This window comes from Hermetia illucens, chromosome 5 (genome assembly GCF_905115235.1).
Source record: "Hermetia illucens chromosome 5, iHerIll2.2.curated.20191125, whole genome shotgun sequence".
Lineage (NCBI taxonomy): Eukaryota > Metazoa > Arthropoda > Insecta > Diptera > Stratiomyidae > Hermetia > Hermetia illucens.
The window spans coordinates 94300332-94309997 of record NC_051853.1 but is presented as its reverse complement, the minus strand read 5'-3'; positions in this window follow the sequence as shown (position 1 = coordinate 94309997).

Sequence of the window (9666 nt, the reverse complement as noted above, 5' to 3'; positions counted from 1 at the left end):
TTATGTACAGTCAAAGTTAAACCCGGCTGATTGTGCATCAAGAGGAATGCTCCCCCGGAAATTTGTAAACCATAAGCTATGGTTTGAGGGTCCTCCTTTTTTGCAAGGGGATCTACCTGTCACTCCCTTTGTGATAAAAAATTCAATAATAAGTTGCGTCTCTTTAGATTATGGGGAATCGAAGGGCTTTACCAATTTTAGTACCCGGTTCTCGCCGTTGACTAGACTGATCAACACCGTTGCGTGGAGCTTAAGGTGGAGAGACTGGAAGTCGGGCTTCCTTTAGGCCAGGGAGTTGGCGAGAGTCAGGGGAACAAACCAGGGGTGAAGGAATCACCACTTCAATTGTATAAGAAAATTGACCAAGAAGGTGCACTGTATATATGTATTGGATTTGTAAATATAGTAGTTGAAGTGAGTATCTAGTTTTTTTTCACGGCAATGTAAATATATTCCATGTTACGAATTAAGGTTCATGAATTAGCTTTCACGGCAATGTAAATAAAACCCATGCCGCGTCCTAAGATTCATGATCCTTACTGTGTTTAATTTAATGCATGCATGATTTTAGTATTGTTATTGGGTGATTAACAAAAAATACAGTAGTAATAGTTTACTAAACTAACATTGTCAAGTATGAAAGTCTCTTTTCAATACAAACGTATAACTTCTTTCTATATGTAGATGTTTACATCAAGAAAAATTACGAAAAAAAAATGTAAAGTAACTTCCATTTTAAAAAAAAATATTTGTAAGGAAGTTACTAGTAAGTTCAATTAAATTAACATTTTGTAAAGTTACTTCCATCTAAATCTTGTAAGGAAGTTACTAATCAAGTTAAATAGAAACTGTTGTTACGCTGTAAAGTAGCTTCCATTAAAAAAAAAAAAAACTGTAAGGAAGCTATTAATGAACAAAAAATTTTTAAAGCAATCATTACCGTAACTAATAAGCATCATGTAAAGATTTTTTTGTAAACTAGATAAAACTATATTCCGTAAGAAATAACTTTGTAACATTAGAAAATAAGTGCAAAATGTACACATCTTGTAATTCGTAATGTAATTCGTAAGAAGAAAATCTTTTGTAATAATAGGTAATAAGTTCAACGACCACAGATTACTCATCTGGCACAAGCAGATCATCAGGACCAACCGAAGTTATTATGACCGTCAACAAAATGCTCCGCCTCAGCAGGAAGTTTTCTCGGGTGGGAGAATGTTTAAGCGATTTCCCACAATCAATCGATCTTGTAAGTTAACATCAACAGCGTCAGCAATCATCGGTAGTGATTGCTGCAAGGTCAGCGTACGTTGCTGACTGATCCCATATCATAATAAACAACAGCAACCTTGCCCATGTGCTAACATACAACATGCACATGTGCTAATGTGCAAAATGCAAGCGATTCCGTGTTCCGGCTTGCTACTGGGCGATGTCGTCACCAGCACCATAACATATGGAAAATATTCTGACGACCTCGGCCAACGGTTGACTGTTGTGTGTGCAGTTTTTGTTTGATTGGACTTTTTCCAACAAACTTAAGTTCCGGGTTGCTACTAATGGACTTTCCATATAAAAAACTGCAGCAACGCGGAAACGTTTAGAAGTCAGGTGTGTTGGAGTGGAGCCGTGGTTGGAGTCATACGTGTGGAAGTCTAGTCGTGGGGAGGTCAAACGCGTTGGAGTCGGGTCGGGTCGGAAGTTCTGTTTGGAGATTTTTCGGTTATTTAAGTTTAAGGTAGAAAGTTAGTGATAAAGTAAATAAAATATTCAAGAAACCCGAAAAGAGTGTTTGTGTCTTTGTTTCGCTGGAACTTCAGAAACAATTTGGTAAGACCCTAATTTAGTTCTCTCCACAGCCTCACTTGACAGCGAGGGATAAAAGAAGCAGGACTCCATCGCGCCCAAGGGATAAGCGCGCCAAGTTGGATACTTGGCTGGACTTGGGTGCGAACCACACTCTAATAGGAGACTTCTCGAACAATATCATTATATCATACTCAAATCCAATACACTGGTATCTCCAGGAGCGCCTTTTCAAAATTTCCACCTTCTCAAAAATAAGGCAGATAAACGAAGATGCCAGGATGAAAAGCGTATTGCCAATGATTGCAGTGAGAATCCTAAATATCTGCTATTCAAAGAAGCACGAGAGAGTAACATCGACAATCGACCACATCATAGGCCAACGTGCAAAAATATGAGTTCGGCTAGTGGTAAATAAATTCATCATCATCATCATCAACGGCGCAACAACCGGTATCCGGTCTAGGCCTGCCTTAATAAGGAACTCCAGACATCCCGGTTTCGCGCCAAGGTCCACCAATTCGATATCCCTAAAAGCTGTCTGGCGTCCTGACCTACGCCATCGCTCCATCTTAGGCAGGGTCTGCCTCGTCTTCTTTTTCTACCATAGATATTGCCCTTATAGACTTTCCGGGTGGGATCATCCTCATCCATACGGATTAAGTGACCCGCCCACCGTAACCTATTGAGCCGGATTTTATCCACAACCGGACGGTCATGATATCGCTCATAGATTTCGTCATTGTGTAGACTACGGAAAATGAATTCCATCTCATTATTGCCAGGCAAGTCACGACTTGATTCCTCAAAGTGAGCTCGAAAATAAAATAAACTTTGAACATTACAGAGGTCGATGTTTCGATATCAAATAGTAGGGCCAAGCAGCAGACGGATTCAGACGACATAGGATGAAACAGGGCATACATATATTCAGTTGCTCTGCTATGGCAAGCCTCACACTACACAAACGGGTATTGATGGTGGAAAGGTAGGATTGTAGGAAGCTAGTAGTAAACCAAATGCAACAGGCCACATATTACCCGAAGTGTTTTTGCATCCAAATATAATCGTAATAATTTAATAGATTGACGATTGTCAAACGCCCATCCTGAGTGGCCGAAGAGGACCTAGAACAGAAAACTATTCCAAAAGTTTAAAAATTTGGCGATCCTTTTCTTTGAATACTTCAACCCCGCACGTTTCAAAACTTCACGAGTCCTTATGCCGATGTTCGGGTGCACACTGGAACCTAACAAACGCCAGAATATTCCGCGTACCTAACAGGAGTAAACACGCGAGCCAAAACTGGAAGTTAAAACGAATAAAAAAGACGGCCTGATCGAACGTAAAACTGTGAACGAGTAACGCGATCGAGAAGGAAGATTTACGACGGATCACATCCTCAATTATTGCTTCTCCTGGTTCAAATGTGCATGAGCGCGACCTTTGGGGTTCTCACCTTACCTCCCCAACATGATGTAAGAACTAATGCGAAACCAGACCCTGATTCTCCAAACCCTTCTTCCAAAAAAATGAACTCTGTTCCAATCTGCCATTGGAATGCGAATGGCATTAACCAACATAAACTGGAATTACAAGTATTCCCTGTCAATAGTGTCAATAGTCCTCCTTATATTAGAAACTCATCTCACCGGCAAAATAATCATATGATACCTGGCTATAAATTCTTTGATACATGGAGGTTCAGGAATCCGCGTTAAAAATCGTGTAAAGCATTACGTCATGGAACACTTTGCTAAGGAATACAAGCAACCCACTTCTACATGCATAGTAGAATAGCGGAATTCGATTACAATTTCTGCTGTTTACTGCCCTCCGAGATTTACCATCTCTCCAGAACAGTTTGTAAGCTTCTTCAACTCGCTTGGTAGAAGATTTATTGTAGCTGGAGACTTCCATGTCAAACCCACTTATTAGGGTTCGAAACTGATCTTGCTTAAAGGCAAAACTCTCCGGGCTGCCATATAGACACACTGCGAACTCGATGTGTTTACCAAGCGTGCATCCAACCCACTGGTCAACTGATCGCCGTAAAACCCCTGACATCATCGATTAGCATAACGAAAAATATAAAAAGAAACCAACTATCTGCTTTGATTTAAGTTCTGGTCTTTCGCCAGTTCTCATAATTTTTTCAAATCCCCAACCAATTTCTACCGAGTCTATCACAAAGAAAACTGATTGGCTTAAGTATCGGAAATACATCTCTTCGTATTTAAAAGCGAATGTGTCCTTGAAATCAAACATCGAACTCGATCAGGCTGTACATTGTTTCACTGAAATATTAACATCAGCTGCTCTGCATGTAACAACGAAGTCCCAATGTGCAGTTTCAGATCATCCAAAGTGTTCAAAAATAATAAATCGGCTTATAAGGAGAGCTGAGGCATGAATGACAACAGTTTAGATCGCCGAATTCGAAAAGGAATCTAGCAGTAGCTAGAAAGGAGCTAGAAGAAGCATTGAAAAAAGAGAAACAGAACAAAGGAGAAGATCTGAAGTGCTTCCTTGAAAATCTAACACCATTTCCGACTATGAATTATTCCCTTTGGAGAGCGATTGTCGGACGGCAGTTGAGCCAGGAATGATCCTGAGGAACGTTCAATCTCTGCTCAACGCTTGAGAGAATGCGGATTCAGAACTCCCTGCATCCTCAACCATAAATTCACTTCGACCAAGTTTAGGTCTGAACATACGACGGATTTCACATCCATATAATTAGCACACATCGCCACTTTCGGGCACGCTGCACCCAGGGTAGAGGCGAAGCCTAGACGGAACCGTCAGTCAAATTTTTTTTTACTTGAAAGGGGTTTTCCAACCAAACACACATATAACGGAAGAAGAATTACCAATTACCAATCGGGCCTGAGATGGCGAAGTCTTACAAGCTGTGCCAAGTCAAGGAGAATTTGGTCCGCTTATAACATAGCATGATCACGAGAGACCCTGTGCCAGACGCGTGCAAATGCATTCAAGATTACGGCGGTCTGCACGGGGCACTGGCCCATAGGGGACCATGCCGCTAGACTCGGCTAACCCTACAACTCGCATTGCCGAAGCTGCGGAGAAGGAAGTGAAACCCTCATGCACTTGCTCTGCAGCTCTGGCTCGAGTCAGGCTGCGGACACTGGGTAAACCATTCTTGGGGACCTCAGCGAGATTTCTAACTGCAGGGTCGGAGAGCTGCTTTCCTTCGTGAATGCTACGGACTGGCTCTGAAGATCCGAGCCGGCTGGACTCTGCTTTCCTGCTCCCATAACAACAGTCACGGTCTTAGGAGTTTGTGGCATCAAAACGGCGCACCAAAGCACTAATTGGGCTCCTCGGAGCGGCCACTGATACCTACCTACCTACCCTACCAATTTCGATTCCTAAATGTGCACACCAACCGATTTGTTTCAAAGCTTCGGACGTTTTAAGATTCTCGCAAGACCACATTGATCCCAAAAAGCTCCTGGTTTCGACCTTATTACGGGCAAAATAATCCAAGAACTGTCGAGATCTGCATTCAAACAAATGGCACACATGTTTAACGGCCTTACGCTTTGGTTACTTTCCAAAATTGTCGCAAATAACGATGATCCCGAAGGAAAGTAAAGATCCTACGTTCGTCACTTCCTATAGACCGATGAGCCTGCTCCCCTCACTATCGAAGCTATTCGAGAAACTCCTACTATTCAAGCTGTAACAACACTTGGACGAAAAAGAGGTTATTCCTTTTCACCAGTTCGGATTCAGAAGAAAACATAGACCACAATCACAAGTTCATCGACTAGCCTCCGAGATGAGCTGGGCTTTGGATGGTAGGAAGCAGTGCTCGGTCGTATTCTCTTTGACGTTGCACAAGCATTTGACAAACTCTGAAATGAAGATCTCATCTATCAAATCAAGGAAAAGCTACCTACGAATACCCATAATTCTGGAGTCTTATCTGACTGGCAGGAGGTTTGTTATGTATTGTATATTGCAGATTTACCCATAAATGAGCGTCTATTTACATCTACTTTCGCTAACGATACGGTGATACCCTGCAGATATTTCAATCCTAGTGTTGCATTTCGAGACCTCGAGCATCTTATGAAAGAAGTTGAACCAATGGTTGGCCCGCTGAAACAAAGTGAAACAGAATATAGTTATGTCACTTTCACATTGAAAAAACGGCCATGTCCCCCAGTTAAGTTTAACGACGTATCCATTCCCCAGTAAGGAGGTGAAATACCTAGGAATACACCCAGGCAGGAGACCAAAAAACTCAGGTCAACCTAAAATTCAAAAACCTGTACTGACTACTCAATAAATTTTCCAAGCTGACCTTGGAATTCAAAGTGCTGATATAAAAAGGAGCGACAAACCCAATCTGGACTTATGGTGCACAACTTTGGGGATCTGCTTGCAGATCGAACATGGAAATCTTCCAAAGAATGCAGTCTAAAATATTGAGAACGATTACTTCGGCACCGTGGTAAATCAGAAACTACAATATCCACCATGAAATTAATCAGATGAAGCATACATACTTTGATAAACTTGCTACAAATCCAAATAGCTTAGCCAGGAACTTATCAGCTATTCTATATTTCCGAACTTTGGTGAAAGATGACTGTTTTTAAAGTTTTGTGTGCAAAATTGATTCAATGTCTGTTTGTCCGTCTGTCACAGTCGATTTACTCGGAAACGGCTGAACTGATAGCCACGAAATTTGGTAAGAACATGTGGCCTGTGTGCTGCTTGACATGCAGCGAGTGACGCCATTTTTGGTTAAGTTTGAAGGGGGGTGAAAAGGAGGGTGTAAACTTTTTTTCACAGAATATGATCATGTGGAGTATCAAATGAAAGAACTCGATTAGTACTTTACGAAACTGAAATTTCTGATATTGGGGGAAACATAGGGGAAATAGGGCTTAAAATGTGTACCCCAAAAAGTGAAACAAGACTTGTTCTCAGAACCTATCCGACGGAAAAATTTGAAAAAAAATCGCAGTGATGCAAATATATGACATCTAGGCCTCAAAATGCATCCCGTACCCATAACTGTTTAAATAAAGTTAATAATAGTATATTACCATGTTTTAGAAATTCACCGGAAAACCCGCCTTAAGTTCAACCCATAAGTACAAAATTTGGTGTCAGCATAGGCGATAATAGCATAATTCCGAAAATCATCATCATCAACGGCGCAACAACCATCGCTCCATCTCAGGCAGGGTCTGCCTCGTCTTCTTTTTTCTACCATAGATATTGCCCTTCTAGACTTTCCGGGCTGGATCATCCTTATCCATATGGATTAAGTGACCCGCCCACCGTAACCTATTGAGCCGGATCCACAACCTGACGGTCATGATATCGCTCATAAATTTCGTCGTTATATAGGCTACGGAATCGCCCATCCTCATGTAGGAGGCCAAAAATAATTCTGAAAAGTTATGTATTACTAACAAAGTTATAGAAGGTCAAAACTTCGCATTTCAGGTAAATTTATTGCATCCTAAGGCATGTATGACGTCATCATCATATAAAGTGAACTTACATGAACGGCGGGGTCCATGGGGACGTTTTGGTTTTCGTTTTTTGACTTTTTTTAATTATTTGCATATCGGTGTCAATCACTCGAGGACACATGTGTACATATACATGTGTAATAAAGCTTGGGGGTAGTAACCAATTAGGATGCGTTTGATCAATTTATCAATGCAATAATAGACGTTGGTTTATTTAGAATAAACACAATAATTATGTCGTTGATATGTGTGTGCATATGTGTATCTTGTAGTTTGGCAAAATATGACGGAATGTTTTGTATTATTAGTTATGTACGAATGGAAAGACCCAAAAATGAATGTAATGCAATAAAAAAAGTTCATATTAAAATGTCAGTATAGCAATAATTCATCAAAATAAAAGAAAATATACAAAAGATATCAACAATCAACTTGGAAAATTTAAAAAAAAAAAAACAAGAACAGAAAATGATAACAAAAGAGGAAAGAAGAAAAAATGTAAGGAAAGGAAGAGAAAAGAAAATAAATTATAACAGATTAAAAATAATGAACAATTAACTAAAATATAAATGGGAAAACAATGATGTAATCATAAAATAGGAGAAACCTCTTAGCCAATACCTAAAGCTCTTCGGGATGATTGACTAGAAGGAAAAGTTCATCCTCTATTGATTTTAACTTTAATTATTTTATTCAAATTACTCTAATATCTGTAAAGATAACGAATACTTTTGTTCTCTTTCCAAAATTAAAGCTGTCCCCTTCCTTTTCATCCTTGCTTATAGTCTTCGCAACATAGTACCCGGGCACGAGAAAATGAACCTCACATACTCCTATCAGAAATTATCGGAACTTCCGATGCATGTGTTGATGAACGATAATTTCGATAATTTACCGAGATCTAAAACTATTTAGCTTTTTCTTCGCAAAATCATCTAACGAAATATAAATTATAATTTTTGTAAAGCTATGCCATTATCATTGCCTATACCAGCCACTGTCCAAATGTAAACACTACCTGGTACCTATCACCATCTGCACTTCGCGGCGCTATAAAAACGAATATAACTATTCAAAAACACGTTAACCATGCAGGTAAATTGCTCTTACGTTCGTTGTTAAATCGCTAAATATTGTTACAATGTATATCTTCCTATATCCTATTGACACACTGCACTCGATTAAGTCACAAAGTTATTTGGTAAAGTGCACAACACAATAAAACATCGATTTAATTCATTTCCTATTATTATTAACGCACTCTTCGTTTTTAACTAACTCCGCCATGCTATTAACATAGTATGCTGGTCCCAAGCCCAGGTAAAGGAGGAGGGTTTGAGGCAACGTACTCTGTACTATCCTCAGTAAAACAAAAATAAAATGCTGAGATCAGGGAAAGAGATAAATAGAGTATAGTTGGAGTTATTCTACTATGCTAAATCCTACCTGATCTCTTTTGGTGACAGGCCCCGCGACAGGTCGATCAAGAAAATGCATAGAATGTCGTTACAAACATGATGATCGGATTGAGTCACAAGCCTCGGAGAAATGCTAGGGCGTCCACCTCAGTCGACGCGGCAGGACGGGCCCCGGTCCTATCGAGAAATGGGCAAGGGTTCTTGACGCATGGACGGCGTCAGGACGTAAGCAAGTTAGTCCGCACACAACGAACAAAACAAATACGTGTCTGCACGCTAAATGTTGGTACCCTAACTGGAAAGACGGAGGAACTCGCAAGAGCCCTTCGGAAAAGGTGCATTGACATCTGCGCTCTGCAAGAAACCCGATGGTCTGGTGCCAAAAGCTGCGACATTGAACGCGAACGCGGTAAAAATGGCTACAAACTTCTCTATTTTGGTAACCCACACATTCAATATGGTGTTGGCATTGCCATCTCAGAGGGTTTCCGTGATGCCATTAAAGAAGTCGAACGATTTGATGATCGGCTGATGAAGCTCACCATTATATCAGCTGATCGCACTATTCACTTCTTCGCCGCGTATGCACCACAAACAGGTCGACCTGATGCCGAGAAAGATGCCTTCTGGCAACTTCTCGATGAAAAGACTTGTCACGTGCCTGCTGACGATTACATAATCATTGCCGGCGACCTTAATGGTCATGTGGGTGAAAAGGCAGACGGTAACAGGTGCCATGGGGGAAAGGGGTTCGGAGCGCGCAATGAAGGTGGCGAGCGTATAATCGATTTTGCGGACACCCATGACCTTGTACTTATGAATACATGGTTCATCAAACGATTGTCTCACCTTCCCACATTTTATAGTGGGAACAATAAAACGCAAATCGACTATATTCTCATAAGACGCCAACATTT